Source organism: Oncorhynchus tshawytscha, linkage group LG31 (genome assembly GCF_018296145.1).
Source record: "Oncorhynchus tshawytscha isolate Ot180627B linkage group LG31, Otsh_v2.0, whole genome shotgun sequence".
In the NCBI taxonomy this organism is placed as follows: Eukaryota; Metazoa; Chordata; class Actinopteri; order Salmoniformes; family Salmonidae; genus Oncorhynchus; species Oncorhynchus tshawytscha.
In genome coordinates, this window is record NC_056459.1 from 13,619,361 (window position 1) to 13,639,945 (window position 20,585).

General features: G+C 45.3%; 1 protein-coding gene across 4 annotated transcripts in view; it reads right to left on the reverse strand.

Moving 5' to 3' along the window:
• LOC112229667 (RNA polymerase II subunit A C-terminal domain phosphatase) overlaps window positions 1-20,585 on the reverse strand; it is a 141,539-nt gene that overhangs the window by 77,854 nt on the left and 43,100 nt on the right. The window contains exon 13 of one of the 4 annotated variants that reach the window (XR_002950210.2): window positions 15,587-15,826. The exons of the other annotated variants lie outside the window; for them this stretch is intronic. The gene's annotated coding sequence lies outside the window, so the exon portion shown is untranslated. Of the gene's footprint in view, window positions 1-15,586; window positions 15,827-20,585 lie in introns of those variants that run through there. 4 annotated transcript variants of the gene reach the window in all.

A 20,585-nucleotide genomic window follows, 5' to 3' on the forward strand; every position in this document is an offset into this window, starting at 1 on the left:
CAAGCTTGACTTGGCCGCTATCAACACACAAGTGTTGTTCAAGCAGTGCATCAACAAAACCATGGCCAGGAGAGACTTCATCATGAGTCAGGCATAACGGCTACGTGAGAAACCAGGGCCAGGAGAGACTTCAACATGAGTCAGGCATAACGGCTACGTGAGAAACCAGGGCCAGGAGAGACTTCATCATGAGTCAGGCATAACGGCTACGTGAGAAACCAGGGCCAGGAGAGACTTCATCATGAGTCAGGCATAACGGCTTCATCGTGAGAAACCAGGGCCAGGAGAGACTTCATCATGAGTCAGGCATAACGGCTACGTGAGAAACCAGGGCCAGGAGAGACTTCATCATGAGTCAGGCATAACGGCTACGTGAGAAACCAGGGCCAGGAGAGACTTCATCATGAGTCAGGCATAACGGCTACGTGAGAAACCAGGGCCAGGAGAGACTTCATCATGAGTCAGGCATAACGGCTACGTGAGAAACCAGGGCCAGGAGAGACTTCATCATGAGTCAGGCATAACGGCTACGTGAGAAACCAGGGCCAGGAGAGACTTCATCATGAGTCAGGCATAACGGCTACGTGAGAAACCAGGGCCAGGAGAGACTTCATCATGAGTCAGGCATAACGGCTACGTGAGAAACCAGGGCCAGGAGAGACTTCATCATGAGTCAGGCATAACGGCTACGTGAGAAACCAGGGCCAGGAGAGACTTCATCATGAGTCAAACCAGGGCCAGGGCCAGGAGAGACTTCATCATGAGTCAGGCATAACGGCTACGTGAGAAACCAGGGCCAGGAGAGACTTCATCATGAGTCAGGCATAACGGCTACGTGAGAAACCAGGGCCAGGAGAGACTTCATCATGAGTCAGGCATAACGGCTACGTGAGAAACCAGGGCCAAGGCAGCAGCAAAGATTCCAAGCGAGCCAAAATTGCACACAGCTCCAGGGGAGGAGACAGTGCCAGGCGCACAAAGAACAGAACCCAAAGAGACCTGTACCACCTGCAAGCAACATGTTCGTGGGAAGTGGGTCTCGCAAGTGGCGAAGATTTGTGTCGACTGTTCGGACGAGGGCTAACCGCTAAATGAAATCCAACTGATGCCACTGCGTGAAAACACACACACCATGTAAGCACAAGCTGACAATAATTGACTATCATTGCCTTTGTGCTGATTTACCATGTTACCATGTTCAAACACATACAGTATGCTTTCTGTTTCATAGTTGGAACAAAAGCACTCCACAAATAACATTTATTGAACAGTTTAATTTGTGTTTTTTCTAGTGTTTCGTTTTTACATATAGCCCACAGTAGCATAAACTAATGAAACTTTACACCTTCATGAACACAAGCAAATTATTATTTTCGCAATAGCATATATGAAATGTACTAATGACACTTAGAATGTTGCAGTCTGAATGCTCGTTCTCTTGAAGGGGACCTCGAGGCCCAGCAGTTCTAGTTAAGGCAGAAGCCCTGGCACAGTTTGTCTTGGCAGACTTTTTCTTTACAAAAGAAGCACAAGTGAATGAATTACCATTATATTTATGATAGAAATATGGATTACTGTTGAGATAAACTTCAGGATGGAAGAGAGTGAGGTTTAATGTCTAACTTCAGCTCGTGGAGAGGTGAGTGTGCTGAAGGGAAGGAGCCACTGCTGTACAGCGCGACAGAGAGAGGAGAGGACACATTGTTAAGTCAACTCATTCTCCATTCACCAGTGGTGGTGAGATTCCTTCACAATGGGGCTCAAATCAAAAGCGACAACATCTTTAAGAACGCTGTCCTTGGAGTTGAAAAGAAACCGTTTCAGATGGAGGGAAATGTTTTCTATGTCTTCAGGAGGTAGACTGAAGTACTGTGGAGTCTGTTTGAGAGATAAAAACATTTATATTTGTTAAGAGACTGGGCTGGCTAAGCCATTTACACACAGACTGGGCAATACTCCTGCTAGAGGCAGTGGTTTGACAAAGACTGACAGAGAGACTGGGTAGAGGTAGCTTGAGCTCTCCTACAGACAGAGTAAGGTGGATAGACAGACTGGGTAGAGGTAGCTTGAGCTCTCCTACAGACAGAGTAAGGTGGATAGACAGACTGGGTAGAGGTTGATTGAACTCTCCTACAGACAGAGTAAGGTGGATAGACAGACTGGGTAGAGGTTGATTGAGCTCTCCTACAGACAGAGTGGAAGGTGGATATTGACAGACTGGGGATAGAGGACTGGGTGATTGAGCTCTCCTACAGACAGAGTAAGGTGGATAGACAGACTGGGTAGAGGTTGATTGAACTCTCCTACAGACAGAGTAAGGTGGATAGACAGACTGGGTAGAGGTAGATTGAGCTCTCCTACAGACAGAGTAAGGTGGATAGACAGACTGGGTAGAGGTTGATTGAACTCTCCTACAGACAGAGTAAGGTGGATAGACAGACTGGGTAGAGGTTGATTGAACTCTCCTACAGACAGAGTAAGGTGGATAGACAGACTGGGTAGAGGTTGATTGACTGACACTGGCCAAGGAGAATTCAGAGGGTCAGTCGATCAGAGCTCAACTTCCTGGCCCACTGCTGTTTGCTCTAGGTTATTGGAGAGAGAGAGATTCTGCCCTGAGCAGTCTAAAGGGAAATGTACACATCAACATACTTCATTGAGGGGATTATACAACCTTGACCGGCCGCCCAGATGATTGGTTGCTTGAGGTGAGCAGGGGAAGAGCCCAAATGTAGTGATGGAGAAGAGTATCGATAGAAAAACACTAAATACTGGGAGCAAAGAACAAAACGGTCGCCAGCTTAGTCAATTATCGTAGATAATCAAACTCTTTCATGCAGCGTCAACTCGTTAAAACAATTTCCCACAGTCTCTCTGTTTAGCTCCTATAGTTTACTCCCAAATGACACAGAAAGAAAGAGCTTCTCCCAGCAGGGGCATCACACTAGATACTACAAGGGCGCTTAGATTTCACTGTCCACTTCCCCAAACTCAGGAAAGTTTTAACTACCACCTGTCAGTCACAACAACTGGGGAAAGAAGAGAAGAAGAAAATATACCTGAGGTAGAGTGAGACTAGTAAGGTGACAGACACCCACGCTGCAGCTGAGCCTCTCTGACAGAGACCTCCACTGCCACTTCTCTCTCCAGCAGTCCTCTCACTGTGCTCCTCGGGGTCAGGGTCAGATCAAAGGCCGTATGCTTCCTCTGTGACACAGCCAAGAGCAGCCTGGAGCCAGTCCAATCCTGATCGGAGCAATTACCCCAGAAGGAAGTTAAAATCTTCAATGCAGCTCAGTATGGTCTTGTCGGTCTGCTCTTAGCTTCCAGTCCAACCCTCACAGGGACTCTCAGGTGCAGAGCTACATAAATACCTCAAATTAAAGGGCATGTAACTCTGCCTCGCTGCCTGATGGGATTTTGTTAAGAGGCACAGATGAACAGCAAAGGACAGGACAACTTATTTTCTCCATTTAACCAAGAGAAATAAGAAAGTAGCTGCAGTACTATACGTTAAGCAAGGACTGCAACATAAGATAAAACCTCAAAATATGGTGTTTATGCAAAAATGATAAGTTGCAGAAACTGAAAAGGAAGATGTAACCGACAAGGATTAATTCACTTGACATCTAACACCTACTAAAACAGATACCAATATGCACATCTCAGTATAGAAAGTAGAAAAGGGCCATCTTTCCATGCCCATCTCCTCTCCCTCCTCACAAGTAACAGCTCCAAACAGTCCCACCTCCTAGTATGTTGCCCGGACAGACAGTTGAGTGACTGTTAGTGTTTCTGTCAGTTTGCCAAGGACTGTGTACATGAGGAACTGATCAGAGGGAATATTCCTGGTTCCAGCTTTTGGGACCGATGACGGTGTCGCTCCCCTGGTGATGGAGGGGCCTGGAATGGCCCAGGGACTTTGTAAATTTACTGATTACTGACGGCAAGTGACCCTACAGTACAAATCTCACATAACTCAGACTGGTGTGAGGTTAGTAGTCTGTGAGAGGACAGCCGACCCTGTATGGCCAGCTTCAGCACCTTGGACAGCGATATCAACACGTCATCAGAGAGAAATACGTATACCAAAGAGTTATAACTAAACCAAGATGGAAATGACAGGCAGTGGTCTAATGAGAACAAAGGAGTCATCGTGGGCAGAACCAGCAAGGAGGTAGGCAGAGCCAAGCATGCGCTCGCTAGATCCTATTGGCGCGTTCTAGCATGCGTCTGCATATTTCCATTAAGTACCGCCTATTCTGTGAAGTGCACGTGTCCAATAACTCAATTCACCTTCGCACTCCTACACAGCGCAATTTTTTACAACTTTTGCAAAGGGTAAAGTCCACAAAAAAACTTTGTCCACTCTGTTCATAGCAGATTATAGTTTTGGTAACAGATAACTGTATTGAGAGCAAATGTTTCATAGATAAGAAAAATGAGCAGAATGTCGGCTAAATCCATCTCGTTCCATCAGCTCCAACTGCCCGCCAGTGGGCTTCCTCTCACTACCATATTTGGTAGTGAGTGGAAACGCCAAGAGGATGCTTCACATTTATACATCCAGTGAAATATCTCTCATTGTTCCATCTGTGCTTAAACTCTCTGCAGCACACACAATAGAAGGCGGAGAAGATGAGAATTGTAGCCAACACCTATAGGGAAACAGATTAAAGTGATTGGAAGTGAAACCTCTACAAATCTACTCCTGAACACACATCAGTCAGTCCTAAAAAAAGGACATCTGATTTCTGATGTGGAACAAGGAAAAAGGTCAGAATGAGTTAGGAACAAAGCAAGCAGTGAAGCAAACACCATCACCTCAATCTGATCAGACACAAAGGATTATGGGGCGAGACATGCAGCGGTGTGGTATTTTAGCATCGGCTCGACTCTAATCCACTGTGAAGTCTGTCTGCTTGATGTTAAGGGTCAACATGAGAGACTGTCATGGCTGGGTTTGTCCTTTTAGAGACTGGAAACTGATGGGAAAATATTGATGTTGGGATGTAATAAGACAAGGTGTAAACTTTTTCCATAGACTATTTCTTTGCTAGTTATAAACCCAACAGTGAAGAAGATGTCAAATGTATAACTTCTTGACTAAGCTCTCGAAATGGAGAAACACATCTTGCTCTTCAGTTGCAAGGCAATCCTCTCCACATCACTGCATGGCCAAGCATAGGACAGTTGACGCCACAACTACATATTAAAAAGACACCCATTGATTAAAGAGCCTTTGGCGTTACACATCGAATAGCAGCCTCTCTTATCTGGCCCCGGCAGCTTGGTCAGTTCAGAGGGAGGCTTTAGACCAGCATCGAAATAAAACTAAATCAGCCCGTTTGCATGCAGGCAAATAAACCAAATGAACAGAGCATCAAACTCTTCATCACCACCATCACAGGCAGGCGACTGGTCTATGGATCGTCTGCCATTTTTCTCAAGGTGATGGGAAACTTCTGCTTTACTATGATTCCCCACCCACAACCTGGGATCTGTTTCAGTCAGAGGCACCCCGACTGATCGAGATGTTCCCACTGCCTGTCTGACTGGTTGGTTGGCTGGTATAGGCTGATTGGTACAGCCTGGCTTGGTCCCTAGGCCGGAACTCAGAACACAGGCTGATTGGTACAGCCTGGCTTGGTCCCTGAACTCAGAACACAGCCCAATGCTGGAACAATCTGAACCTAGTCCGGCTGGGACAAAGCCAACCAGGAAGGGGAGGGAGAGCCACTCACAGGCATTCATTATGTCTGATTACTGAGATTACTCAGAAAGCTAGAAACAACACAATTTCACAGACAAAAAGCTTTTTCTTCCCATTGTAGAAACATGGAAATCTTGGATGATCCATGCTGAATACTGAATTATTTGTATCCCCCCACTGGCCCTTGTCAAATGTGATACATTGATGTCTTCTTCTGGCAGCCTCCTATTCCGTTGGTAGAGTGGAAAAGAGGGGACGGTGAGAAGAGAGGAGGCGAGGGGAAGCACGGGGCTCAGTTCTTGTCATCTGCGGAAGACAGTAGGCCAATCTCCAAAGCTTATCTGTCTCTATCCTGTGAAGGCAGAGACACAATGGCCATCTCATTTACAACCAACTCCGAGGGAGACATTCCTTGACTGCCCCGTTCCCTTCTGTTCTGTACTGAGAGGAGATACAATGAGACTAATCTCAAAGATAAAGGCTTCTCATTCGCTTGGAGCCAGATGATGTGTCAGTTTTTCGGGGACACGGCATTCTGAGCACTGGTCATGTTTTTCCATTTATTTTTTCACAAGGCTGGCTCTTCTCTTAGTCATGCTGGGCTTTTGTGCTGGTTTGAAGAGGCGAGAGCTGAAAGCTGAAAAGAGGACTTGGCCATCCACTGAAACAAGGACGGACTCTAAAGAATCATTGTCAAGTCTGGTTGTGTAATCAAACATCCGACAGATTCACACTGACAAAATGAGTTCTCCTCCGAAAAACGTACACAGAAAGCATTTTGGTAGAGCATTCATTAGAGAGTATGGACGAGCTGGCTAATTTCAACCATAATGTGATTCTATCAATCAAAGATAAGAAAGAGCTATGTCATGTCCATTCCCTCCCGTAGCACTGCAGCAGTGTAAAATCATTTCTCCATTTAAACCTACTGTTGCTAATAGCAAACTATCTTAGTGTCTAGCCTTCGTTGGGTTATATCTGGTTGTGAAGTAGCGACCGTATTCTTTCTCATTCAGGTCAGACAGAGGTCAGACGGCTGTCCACTAGGGTCAGACCCCACTGATCTGGTCACTATGTGATCAATAACCTGCAGCGTGTTGAGAGATCATTGGGTGAGCATGAGTCACCATAGTGACTGAGGAGTTCTACTAGATGTTGTGCTATTAGGTCTCAACGAAGTCTCTTAGCATCCTCACTGGCCTTACGCTACTTTACAACCACATCTTAAGGAAGGAAGTTGCTAACTAGTGTTAGCGCAAATGCTAACTCGCGTTAGTACAATGACTGGAAGTCTATGGTAACGGCTAGCGTGCTAGTTATTACCATCGACTTCCTGTCATTGAGCTGACGCTAGTTAGCATTGGCTCACGAAACTACCTCCCAACTTCTTTCATACTGAACGCAGAGACATTGTCAAAATCCCGAAGTATCTCTTCAAAGGTCACCACGTTTTTTTGTCATTGCACTCATGCAATTTACATATCTAGACTTCATGCTTTTGATCATTGCCATTATAAATTAACACAAGTAACAGGCTTACATGATGAAACTACATTAAATCAGGAAATTATTCAAATATATGTTATCAAGACATCAGCTCTTTGATGAGAATCCGAAACAAATTGGCAATACTGGCTAGGCATAACATTAACTATCCAGGTCTTGTAATAAAGCTCTGATTAAATAAATGTAAAGAAATGCAGCAGTGTTGCACAGGGTATAGTGAGAACCCAGTGATGTGTGAATGGAGCCCCCTACCTCGATAAGAGACCATTAGGAGAACTGTAATCATCTTATGTCTGTAATGTAGCTAGTAACTACTGCACATCCACAACATTAGTATACATTCAGCTGTCATGATACTGTGCAATCATGGTATAAGTTCAAGATGAATCAAAAAGACATAGCCTGCCCTATGCTTAGACCACCTTCAACACTGAAATCTATACGTTAAAGGAGTAGACCACTATTTTACAACATGTCAGGTTCTTCACCCTGAAAGTAGGCTATGGGCCAGGATAAAATGTAATCCATAGTTTGGCTTTCTGTGAACAGACACTACAAACTTCAGCTAACGTTAGCCACCACTAGCTAAAAATCAATGGAAGGGATTGGGTCATGTGATCCCCCATGAGCAAAATCAACACCATTTATGGTTTGGATGTTTCTGAAAGGTGATTTTGCCATTAAATGCCCTCATCATTACCATTGAGTTTTAGCTAGCGGTGGCTATAGTTAGCTGAAGTTTGTTGTGGCTGTTTAAGAAAAACCAAGCCATGGATTGCAATTTCTCATGACCCATAGACTACTTTCAGGGTGAGGAATCATCAAACATGTTGTAAAATAGTGAACTACTCCTTCAATAGGTTCTAGCCTTTTTTGTTGTTGTCTACGACTAAATGGAGGGGGTAGAAAAATCTAAATTCTGATCACAACAGAAATCCCTGAGCAAAGTTTGAGTAGTCAGCCATTGCGAATATCAATCTTTGTAGCGTTGTTGATTAATGTTGATCAGTCGCGGCACACAGTCTGAAAGTTAGGCTGTTGGGAGCGGAGCAGATTTACACCCTTCGGCTGTCTGTCTCTCCCTTTCATGATTTATTCAAGACAATCTGAAAGATTTTTGTTGCGTGAAGAAGATGGAAGGGGAACAAAATGCATAGACGAGGGGAAAAGTGGATTGTAGCTTAAATTTTCCCTTTCCTCCAGATCAGAGAGAATACTATACAGTGGTGGTCATTACCGGGAGGGTGGGCCGTGTTTACACCGGGTGGGCAAGGCTGTGTCTGTCTGATGCTTATCACAGGAAGGCGCAGTCATATCTGTCTAATTTGTACTGAGGTGTGAAAGGCGAGAAGCAGACAGAGACCTGGAACACAGCTGATAAGGGAGGAGACACTCAAACCAAACACTTGTTCCTCAGTCTCAGACAGACAGTGTTACCTGGCTCATCAGTCTCAGACAGACACTCACACATACAGTTGAAGTCGGAAGTTTACAAACACTTAGGTTGGAGTCATTAAAGCTCGTTTTTCAACCACTCCACACATTTCTTGTTAACAAACTATAGTTTTGGCAAGTCGGTTAGGACTAGAGGTCGACCGATTATGATTTTTCAAAAGCAGAAAAATATATATTTGTAATAATGACAATTACAACAATAATGAATGAACACTTATTTTAACTTAAAATAATACATCAATAAAATCAATTTAGCCTCAAGTAAATAATGAAACATGTTCAATTTGGTTAAAATAATGCAAAAACAAAGTGTTGGAGAAGAAAGTAAAAGTGCAATATGTGCTAACGTTTAAGTTCCTTGCTCAGAACATGAGAACATATGAAAGCTGGTGGTTCCTTTTAACATGAGTCTTCCATATTCCCAGGTAATAAGTTTTAGGTTGTAGTTATTATAGGAATTATAGGACTATTTCCCTCTATACCATTTGTATTTCATTAACCTTTGACTATTGGATGTTCTTATAGTCACTTTAGTATTGCCAGTGTAACAGTATAGCTTCCGTCCCTCTCCTCGCTCCTCCCTGGGCTCGAACCAGCAACACAACGACAACAGCCACCACAACAATGCAGCGTTATCCATGCAGAGCAAGGGAAACAACCAGCCCAAGGCTCAGAGCGAGTGCAGTTTGAAATGCTATTAGCGCGCGCTAACTAGCCAGACATTTCACTTCGGTTACACCAGCCTCATCTCGGGAGTTGACAGGCTTGATGTCATAAACTGCGCAATGCTTGACGCACAACGAAGAGCTGCTGGCAAAACGCACGAAAGTGCTGTTTGAATGAATGTTTACGCGCCTGCTTCTGCCTACCACTGCTCAGTCAGATACTTAGATACTTGTATGCTCAGTCAGATACTTAGATACTTGTATGCTCAGTCAGATTATATGCAACGCGAGATAATATCTAGTAACATCATCAACCATGTGTAGTTAACTAGTGATTATGATTGATTGTTTTTTATAAGATAAGTTTAATGCTAGCTAGTAACTTACCTTGGCTTACTGCATTCGCGTAACAGGCAGTCTCCTTGTGGAGTGCAACGAGAGAGAGGCAGGTCATTATTGCGTTGGACTAGTTAACTGTAAGGTTGCAAGATTGGTTCCCCCGAGCTGACAAGGTGAAAATCTGTCGTTCTGACCCTGAACGAGGCAGTTAACCCACCGTTCCTAGGCCGTCATTGAAAATAAGAATGTGTTCTTAACTGACTTGCCTAGTTAAGTAAAGATTAAGTAAAGGTGTAAAAAATAAAAAGGCAAATCGGCGGCCAAAAATGCTAATTTCCGATTGTTATGAAAACTTGAAATCGGCTCCAATTAATCGGTCGACCTCTAGTTAGCACATCTACTTTGTGCATGACAAGTAATTTTTACAACAATTGTCACTTATAATTCACTGTAGCACAATTCCAGTGGGTCAGAAGTTTACATACGCTAAGTTGACTGTGCCTTTAAACAGCTTGGAAAATTCCAGAAAACGACGTAATGGCTTTAGAAGCGTCTGATGGGCTAATTGACATAATTTCAGTCAATTGGAGGTGTACCTGTGGATGTATTTCAAGGCCTACCTTCAAACTCATTGCTTGACATCATACGAAAATCTAAAGAAATCAGCCAACAAAAAAATGGTTGACCTCCACAAGTCTGGTTCATCCTTGGGAGCAATTTCCACACGCCTGAAGGTACCACGTTGATCTGTACAAACAATAGTACGCAAGTATAAACACCATGGGACCACATAGCCGTCATACCTCTCAGGAAGGAGACGTGTTCTGTCTCCTAGAGATAAACATACTTTTGTGCGAAAAATGCAAATCAATCGCAGAACAACAGCAAAGGACCTTGTGAAGATGCTGGATGAAACAGGTACAAAAGTATCTATAACCACAGTAAAACGAGTCCTAAATCGACATAACCTGAAAGGCAGCTCAGCAAGGAAGAAGCCACTGCTCCAAAACCGCCTTAAAAAAATCCAGACTACGGTTTGCAACTGCATATGGGGACAAAGATCGTACTTTTGGAGAAAAATGGAACTGTTTGGCCATAATGACCATCGTTATGTTTGGAGGAAAAAGGGGGAGGCTTGCAAGCATAAGAACACCATCCTAACCATGAAGCCCGGGGGTGGCAGCATCATGTTGTGGGGGTTGCTTTGCTGTAAGAGGGACTGGTGCACTTCACAAATTAGATGGTATCATGATGTAGGAAAATGATGTGGATATATTGAAGCAACATCTCAAGACATCAGTCAGGAACTTAAAGCTTGGTCGCAAATGGGTCTTCCAAATGGACAATGACCCCAAGCATACTTCCAAAGTTGTGGCAAAACTGGCTTAAGAACAACACAGTCAAGGTATTGGAGTGGCCATCACAAAGCCCTGATCTCAATCCTATAAAACATTTGTAGGCATAACTGAAAAAGTGTGTGCAAGCAAAGAGGCCGCCAAACCTGACTCAGTCACACCAGCTCTGTCAGGAGGAATGTGCCAAAATTCACCCAACTTATTGTGGGAAGCTTGTGGAAGGCTACTCGAAATGTTTGACCCAAGTTAAACAATTTAAAGGCAATGCTACCAAATACTAATTGAGTGTATGTAAACTGCTGACCCACTGGGAATGTGATGAAATAAATAAAAGCTGAAATAAATCTCTCTCTACTATTATTCTGACATTTCACATTCTTAAAATAAAGTGGTGATCCTAACTGACCTAAGACAGGGAATTTTCCTAGAATTAAATGTCAAGAATTGTGAAAAACTGAGCTTAAATGTATTTGGCTAAGATGTACGTAAACTTCCGACTTCAACTGTATCCCTCATTACACAGACTAATGAGCATCTTGACTCACCATTGATGTGATGCAACCAGTAACAGTCAATTCTCCTGAGGGAGTCAAGAGGGACTGAACACTCAGTAAGTCAAAGGGGAAACTCTGGCCTTGAAGGACACATCATTAGCATTCATTAGTGCAAGATGTGCCAAGTGACATGGCTGACTGGATGAAAACATAGGATATACTGCAACTCAGTCCAGAACAGTTCTAATTAGTCAGAGGAAAAATACCTGGGTTCAAATAGTATTTGAAATCTTGCTGCTGTAGCCAGTCAAATCAAATTAGAACTCAACCCAAGAGCTTCTGAGGACACGGAGACATCATGTACTGGTGAGATGTTTACATCTCAGCAGAATACCTCCTGATCCAATTAGAGATACTGGGGGATGAATCCCGTCTGTCCCCGGGTTTTACTGACACATCAGCCACGACTACATGCCAGTAAACACCCTATCAGATGACTGCAGGCAGTGTAGGATTGATCAGGTACACAACGCCAACCGGGTTATAGGAGTTTTAAAGGCCGGGAGGTCCAAGCAGTGTCCTATGGTAAGTAGTCTTGCATGAGCCTTGGGTTGTGCAAGCCGGAACGACTTACTGGAGCAGGAGCCTATCTCCTGTTTCTGTAGCGTGAGGCAGCTTGATGTACAAGCACACCCCCTGGACAGGATGCCAGTCTATCGTTGGGCCTTAACACAAATAGATCTCTTGAATGCTAAGCAGCGACACACCGGAACCCATTTTTACAGTCTTTGGTATGACTCGGGGATCAAGCCGGGGATCGAACTCCCATCCTTCCAATCTCAGGGCAGACACAAACCACAAGGACAATGACATGGTGGAGTAATGTTAAAGGGCCAGATAACTAAACTGCTAAGAAGCCAACAAGGCTGAATGGTTAAAGAACATAAAACTAAGTTCACCTACTCCAGATAGATCGGCTAAAGCAGATGACGGCATAACTGCTAGCAGGGGTTTATGGCAGAATGCTAAAGCCTCGCTAATCACAGTGCTAACAAGGCTGTTTGAGTTCTAAAGTAAAGGTCACCCAGTTGGCATACAACACACCACCAGGCAACCGGATACATTTGGCTGCTTCTCGTAAACTGAGACATCCAGGGATGGAACCAGCCCTGACGTTTTAAAATGTGAGTCAGCAGCCAGCCTACCTGACAGAGAAGACTCAGTGTGCGTCACAAATTGCACCCTATAGCCTGTATACAGCGCATTCGGAAAGTACTCAGACCCCTAGACTTTTCCCACATTTTGTTACAGCCCTATTCGAAATGCGTAAAAAAATATATTGTCAGCAACCTAAACACACAACACCCCATAATGACAAAGAGAACACATTTAGAAATGTTTGCAAACGTGTAAAAAAAAAAAAAAAACTCAGACCCTTTGCTAGGAGACTTGAAATTAAGCTCAGGTGCATCCAGCTTCCATTGATCATCCTTGAGATGTTTCTACAACTTGATTGGAGTCCACTTGTGGTAAATTCAGTTGATTGGACATAGGGCTGTGGCGGTCACGAAATGTTGTCAGCCGGTGATTGTCAAGCAAATAAATAGTCGGTCTCATGGTAATTGACCGTGAATTAACATAAACACATTTAGCATCTCCTGGCTACTAGCCATTTTAAGTCTAATAAATCCATGTAATATAGCCTACACCTTCACAATAAATCCATTATTTTCTATTGTGAAATCCAGTTGTAAAAAATATTGCTGAAAGAAAATGGAGTACCACTGAACCAAGAAAGACACTTCCTACACAGAGCACCTCCTAAGGGACACCAATCTAATACAGAGCAGAATAAATACACAGCTAAAACACAGGGGACAGAATAAGCACTGAGATTCCAGGCGCCTTTGAATAGATTGTTAGTTAAGCCATATGTTCTTTATGACACACACACGCACAAGCACAAAATCATACCTCCAGGATTTTTACATGTTTTTTGGGGTGATATATGCTGCAAAGAATGCTTGATTCTGCAGCGGTTTTACATTTAAAAAATGTTGTTCATTTCATATAAAGCAATAAAAAGTCGTGTGCTCAGTTCTAGTACGATTTTAAGCAGAATATGCCTTGACGCTGTCTGTGGCATGATCAATTTTCTAGCACGCATATATGATAGAGAGTTTGTATTTATTATGAATCCCCATTAGCTGCCAAAGCAGAAGCTACTCTTCCTGGGGTCCAGCAAAATGTCTCTGAAGCCGCTGCGCTCAGCCGGAGTAGAGTGGCTCAATCTTTCATTGTGATTTATTGATTCATTGCGGCCAGCAGCTCAAACAAAAAAGAATAATGATTATTCTCAAACCAATAAAAATAGTTGTTCAAAAAGAATGAATCGTTTGCAAACTGCACATCACTACCACAGATATCCCTGCTATCGCTTTGGCTATGGTTATCTGCCGACTTCCGCTGCTGTGGTGGCTGTGCGGACATTCTTTGAACATTCTTTTCGGATTCGAAGTGACTTTCTCTTGTGTTCCTGCACAACAATTCACCCCCACTTTCAAGTAAAATAGAGATGGGCAACTGGCAGCCCCCCTTTTGTAGGCACGCGGATCAATTTCCAAACTCAGTCGGGGTCTGAACTATTTGCACATCTATCACTCCAGTGTTTAATTGCTAAATTGTCATTATTTTGCCACTATGGCCTATTTATTGCTTTACCTCCCTAATCTTGCTCCATTTGCACACACACTTGTACATAGATTTTTCTATTGTGTTATTGACTGTATGTTTGTTTATTCCATGTGTAACTCTGGGTTGTTGTTTTGGTCATACTGCTTTGCTTCATCTTGGCCAGGTCGCAGTTGTAAATGAGAACTTGTTCTCAACTGGCCTACCTGGTTAAATAAAGGTGAAAAACACACAAAAAAACTACTTACAGCTCAGAGTTACAATAGTAGAATACAAAAGGTGCAATTTCTAAATGTGGTTGTGCATAAGCAGCTTCCCTCCTTATGTCACTCAATTAACAATGGCAGCTAAATTGATTTTGGATTGGTAAATTACCTGGCTCAACCATCTAAATTTGTAGTAATCATTGTTAAATTACCGACAATCTCACTCAGATGTCATATTAAAAACTGCAAATACTTCTCTCCCTCCTCCATATAGAAAAATGTGTAGAATTGCAGATAATTAGTTGCACAATTGCAAAGACTTCTCCGATCCATGACAAAATGTGTAGAATTGCAGAGCCGCGAACCACTGCAGCCCCTCAAGATGAGTTCATATTTTTTGTGGACCCCACCCCCTTCCAAATTGCACATCTCTGATGTAAAACATTTGGAAATAGTTTTGCACGGTCTTCAGCTATGACAACTGTTGGTAAATGAAATGGATTCCTGTTCATTGTTCTGCCAGTCATCAAATTTCAACTTCACATGCTGACACCTGGGGAAATAACTTTTGTTCTTATGTGGTTTGATTGGGCGGTTTCCCATGGTAACAGTGCTCAAAATTGCAAACCCTCTTTTTATTGGACTATTGTATGCGGTAAAAGTGCGGTGATTGGTCAAAATTGCGAGCTCTCGCATAATGTGTGTGGATTGGTTGATTTTACATTGAATTATGCAATAGCAGAATCATGGAGGGACTGAAAAATATACCGTATAATGTAGCTACGGTTTGGGAGAATGTCTGCCTGCTACAATTCTGGGGTTTGGCTTCTAAAGCCCTCTGAGCTTTAAGTCCTACCATCCAAAATGTCACATTTACACAACAACACCGCTGGTCTTTAGGAAACAATACCCACATTCCTTCCTGGTCATGGTCCATCACACAGCAAATCACAGCACTCCATCTACAGTGATAACTGAGGTTTGTGAGCAGATAAGACTGGCCTTTGAGTCACAATAGAAAAATCAACGGCAGGTCTGAACCTCTTGAATGACCATTCAATTGTTTTAATGCCGCCATGGAATCGATTACCATGAAAAAAACCTTTAGGTGACCGCCAAAGTAGCAAAAAGCCCCAGAATGCTTGATGTAGGGGGATATTTTATTCCACTCAAGTCACATATGTGGGAGTTAGCCTGTCTCACACAGACAGAAGTAAATTAATTGCAAATGAACCTGAACATCCTTAGCACATACATTTGTTTTGTATGTTACATGTAACCAAGCCCTGCTTCTCGACCGTCTTCCATGTTCCAGGAACGATAGATGGTGTAAGATGGATAGACCCATTACTCTTTCTCCATTTCCATGGCAGCTCAGTACCCGTCTCTCCGTAGGAGCGTCCTGTAGATCAGTGATCACCACATTAGTGAGCCCATTCCTCAGCCTGTCTGACAGACCCGATGCCATATGCTGCCGAGAACAGATTTAATAAAACTCTCCTCCTCTCAGTTTGGCTGTAGTAATCGATCACTAACACGCTTCCCTGGCAACATCAAGGCCAGTCAAATCAGGTAAGATTTGACTTCATCATTAATAGTTTGACTTTCCACCACCACTAATATTTAAACACATTAATGCAGGCAGATTACTGACAGTAATGAAAATGGCTGGTAGCTCAGTGACAGGGCAACAAGATATATGGATGTTTTTGACCACTCATTTACCTGCTATAAACACTAACTGTATGGCATATACTAGAGTGATATTCAAATCGGGACTCCTGCAGGACTCAGTCTAAAATAGGTTGACATTTAAAAAAATAATAATAATTCACCACACCTTATTGGATTTAACATTGCGGAACCAATTTTCTTGATTGTAAACATTTTGAAAAAACACAAATGTCAATGACAAAATTGGCGCCCCGGAGCTTGTACTTGGTTGCACAGCCTTTGGCCAAGATGACCGCAGACAAGTGCCTTTTCGTAGCCATCAATGAGCTTGGTGCACCTTTCTACTGACAATTGATCCACTTCTCAGCAGCAAACTGCTCTAATTCTTCAATATTTCAGGGGTTCCCTCCACCAACTGCTGTTTTCAGATCTCGCAATAGGTTTCTAAAATGACGTCAGAGACATGGAGATGAACGAACATGGTACGATATTGGACATAGTATATCATCAAATAGTATATAGTATACCATTAAACATCTAGTTGTTACTGATATCTGTACATGCACAAAGCATGTGGCAAGAAAGGAGCAAATTGTACTTCGATGGGAAGGCCTCTCATGGTTCATGGACGTAATGCAACATTGTGAAAAAACAAGTTATCCACATCCCCACACAGCCCTTCGGAGCACCTTCTCAGAAAGGAGATTTACACAGGAACTGGAAAACAGAAACAGAGGGGTACCAATCCAAAATACAGAAGTAAGAAGAGCTGTAGGTTTTGCTTTGGCATTTTATTTGTGGAGCAGCCTGAGACTCCATTCAACACTAAACTAAAAAAGACCAAAGACAAGAAAGATAGGTCTTCTCATGTAAGATTCTGACACAGCAGCAGCAGAAGTGCAGAACCGTAGCCCGTGGCGACCAGGGTTGCCAAACATCATCTTTCAGTTGAACTCATAAACAGACCGAGCGAATGTCTACAGTCTCTCTTGATGCGTGTCCGAAATGGCACCCTATTCCCTATGTAGTGCACTACTTTTGACCAGAGCTCAAGGTACCCCTCTAAAGAGAATGTGTTCTCAATGACATACCTAAAGGCAAACTCAATAAAGGGAACAGGGTGCTATTCTAGACACAGCCATGATCCCTTTCTGCAGTCTCCTGGTTCACAACAAGCCCTTCATCAATCATAGCATGACCAATCACAGTGATATCTGAAACAGATTCAAACTCATAACTGGAACCCATTTGTCGTGACAAGCTGTCTGACCTGTGCTACTGTCAAGGTCTGGGAGAGAGAGCGAGAGGTGGAGTGAAGGATAGAGGGAGAAGAGCGAGAGGTGGAGTGAAGGATAGAGGGAGAGGAGCGAGAGGTGGAGTGAAGGATAGAGGGAGAGGAGCGAGAGGTGGAGTGAAGGATAGAGGGAGAGGAGCGAGAGGTGGAGTGAAGGATGGAGAAGGGAGAGGAGCGAGAGGTGGAGTGAAGGATAGAGGGAGAGGAGCGAGAGGTGGAGTGAAGGATAGAGGGAGAGGAGCGAGAGGTGGAGTGAAGGATAGAGGGAGAGGAGCGAGAGGTGGAGTGAAGGATAGAGGGAGAGGAGCGAGAGGTGGAGTGAAGGATAGAGGGAGAGGAGCGAGAGGTGGAGTGAAGGATAGAGGGAGAGGAGCGAGAGGTGGAGTGAAGGATAGAGGGAGAGGAGCGAGAGGTGGAGTGAAGGATAGAGGGAGAGGAGCGAGAGGTGGAGTGAAGGATAGAGGGAGAGAGAGAGCGAGAGGTGGAGGAAGGATAGAGGGAGAGGAGACGAGAGGTGGAGGAAGGATAGAGGGAGAGGAGAGAGGTGGAGTGAAGGATAGAGGGAGAGGAGCGAGAGGTGGAGAGGAGAAGGATAGAGGGAGAGGAGAGCGAGGTGGAGTGAAGGATAGAGGGAGAGGAGAGCGAGATGGGAGTGAAGGATAGAGGGAGAGGAGAGCGAGGGTGGAGTGAAGGATAGAGGGAGAGGAGAGCGAGGTGGAGTGAAGGATAGAGGGAGAGGAGCGAGAGGTGGAGTGAAGGATAGAGGGAGAGGAGCGAGAGGTGGAGTGAAGGATAGAGGGAGAGGAGAGAGAGGAGGTGGAGTGAAGGATAGAGGGAGAGGAGAGAGAGCGAGGTGGAGGAAGGATAGAGGGAGAGGAGCGAGAGGTGGAGTGAAGGATAGAGGGAGAGGAGAGAGAGCGAGAGGTGGAGTGAAGGATAGAGGGAGAGGAGCGAGAGGTGGAGTGAAGGATAGAGGGAGAGGAGAGAGAGGTGGAGAGGAGGAGGAGGAGAGCGAAGGTGGATGAGATAGAGGGAGAGAGAGAGAGGAGGTGGAGTGAAGGATAGAGGGAGAGGAGAGAGAGCGAGAGGTGGAGTGAAGGATAGAGGGAGAGGAGAGACAGCGAGAGGTGGAGTGAAGGATAGAGGGAGAGGAGCGAGAGGTGGAGTGAAGGATAGAGGGAGAGGAGAGCGAGAGGTGGAGTGAAGGATAGAGGGAGAGGAGAGCGAGATGGAGTGAAGGATAGAGGGAGAGGAGAGAGAGCGAGAGGTGGAGTGAAGGATAGAGGGAGAGGAGAGAGAGCGAGAGGTGGAGTGAAGGATAGAGGGAGAGGAGAGACAGCGAGAGGTGGAGTGAAGGATAGAGGGAGAGGAGCGAGAGGTGGAGTGAAGGATAGAGGGAGAGGAGCGAGAGGTGGAGTGAAGGATAGAGGAGAGGAGCGAGAGGTGGAGTGAAGGATAGAGGGAGAGGAGCGAGAGGTGGAGTGAAGGATAGAGGGAGAGGAGCGAGAGGTGGAGTGAAGGATAGAGGGAGAGGAGCGAGAGGTGGAGTGAAGGATAGAGGGAGAGGAGCGAGAGGTGGAGTGAAGGATAGAGGGAGAGGAGCGAGAGGTGGAGTGAGGATAGAGGGAGAGGGCGAGAGGTGGAGTGAAGGATAGAGGAGAGGAGTGAGAGGTGGAGTGAAGGATAGAGGGAGAGGAGTGCGAGGTGGAGTGAAGGATAGAGGGAGAGGAGAGCGAGGTGGGAGTGAAGGATAGAGGGAGAGGAGAGCGAGGTGGAGTGAAGGATAGAGGGAGAGGAGAGCGAGGTGGAGTGAAGGATAGAGGGAGAGGAGAGCGAGGTGGAGTGAAGGATAGAGGGAGAGGAGAGAGAGCGAGAGGTGGAGTGAAGGATAGAGGGAGAGGAGAGAGAGCGAGAGGTGGAGTGAAGGATAGAGGGAGAGGAGAGAGAGCGAGAGGTGGAGTGAAGGATAGAGGAGAAGAGCGAGAGGTGGAGTGAAGGATAGAGGGAGAGGAGCGAGAGGTGGAGTGAAGGATAGAGGGAGAGGAGCGAGAGGTGGAGTGAAGGATAGAGGGAGAGGAGCGAGAGGTGGAGTGAAGGATAGAGGGAGAGGAGCGAGAGGTGGAGTGAAGGATAGAGGAGAGGAGCGAGAGGTGGAGGAAGGATAGAGGGAGAGGAGCGAGAGGTGGAGGAAGGATAGAGGGAGAGGAGAGAGAGCGAGAGGTGGAGTGAAGGATAGAGGAGAGAGAGCGAGAGGTGGAGTGAAGGATAGAGGGAGAGGAGAGAGAGCGAGAGGTGGAGTGAAGGATAGAGGGAGAGGAGAGACAGCGAGAGGTGGAGTGAAGGATAGAGGGAGAGGAGCGAGAGGTGGAGTGAAGGATAGAGGAGAGGAGCGAGAGGTGGAGTGAAGGATAGAGGGAGAGGAGAGCGAGATGGAGTGAAGGATAGAGGGAGAGGAGAGAGAGCGAGAGGTGGAGTGAAGGATAGAGGGAGAGGAGAGAGAGCGAGAGGTGGAGTGAAGGATAGAGGAGAGGAGCGAGAGGTGGAGTGAAGGATAGAGGGAGAGGAGAGAGAGGTGGAGTGAAGGATAGAGGGAGAGGAGCGAGAGGTGGAGTGAAGGATAGAGGGAGAGGAGCGAGAGGTGGAGTGAAGGATAGAGGGAGAGGAGCGAGAGGTGGAGTGAAGGATAGAGGGAGAGGAGCGAGAGGTGGAGTGAAGGATAGAGGGAGAGGAGCGAGAGGTGGAGTGAAGGATAGAGGAGAGGGCGAGAGGTGGAGTGAAGGATAGAGGGAGAGGAGAGCGAGGTGGAGTGAAGGATAGAGGGAGAGGAGAGCGAGGTGGAGTGAAGGATAGAGGGAGAGGAGAGCGAGGTGGAGTGAAGGATAGAGGGAGAGGAGAGCGAGGTGGAGTGAAGGATAGAGGAGAGGAGAGCGAGGTGGAGTGAAGGATAGAGGGAGAGGAGAGCGAGGTGGAGTGAAGGATAGAGGGAGAGGAGAGAGAGCGAGAGGTGGAGTGAAGGATAGAGGGAGAGGAGAGAGAGCGAGAGGTGGAGTGAAGGATAGAGGGAGAGAGTGAGAGCGAGGTGGAGTGAAGGATAGAGGGAGAGGTGGAGTGAAGGATAGAGGGAGAGTGAGAGCGAGAGGTGGAGTGAAGGATAGAGGGAGAGGAGAGAGAGCGAGAGGTGGAGTGAAGGATA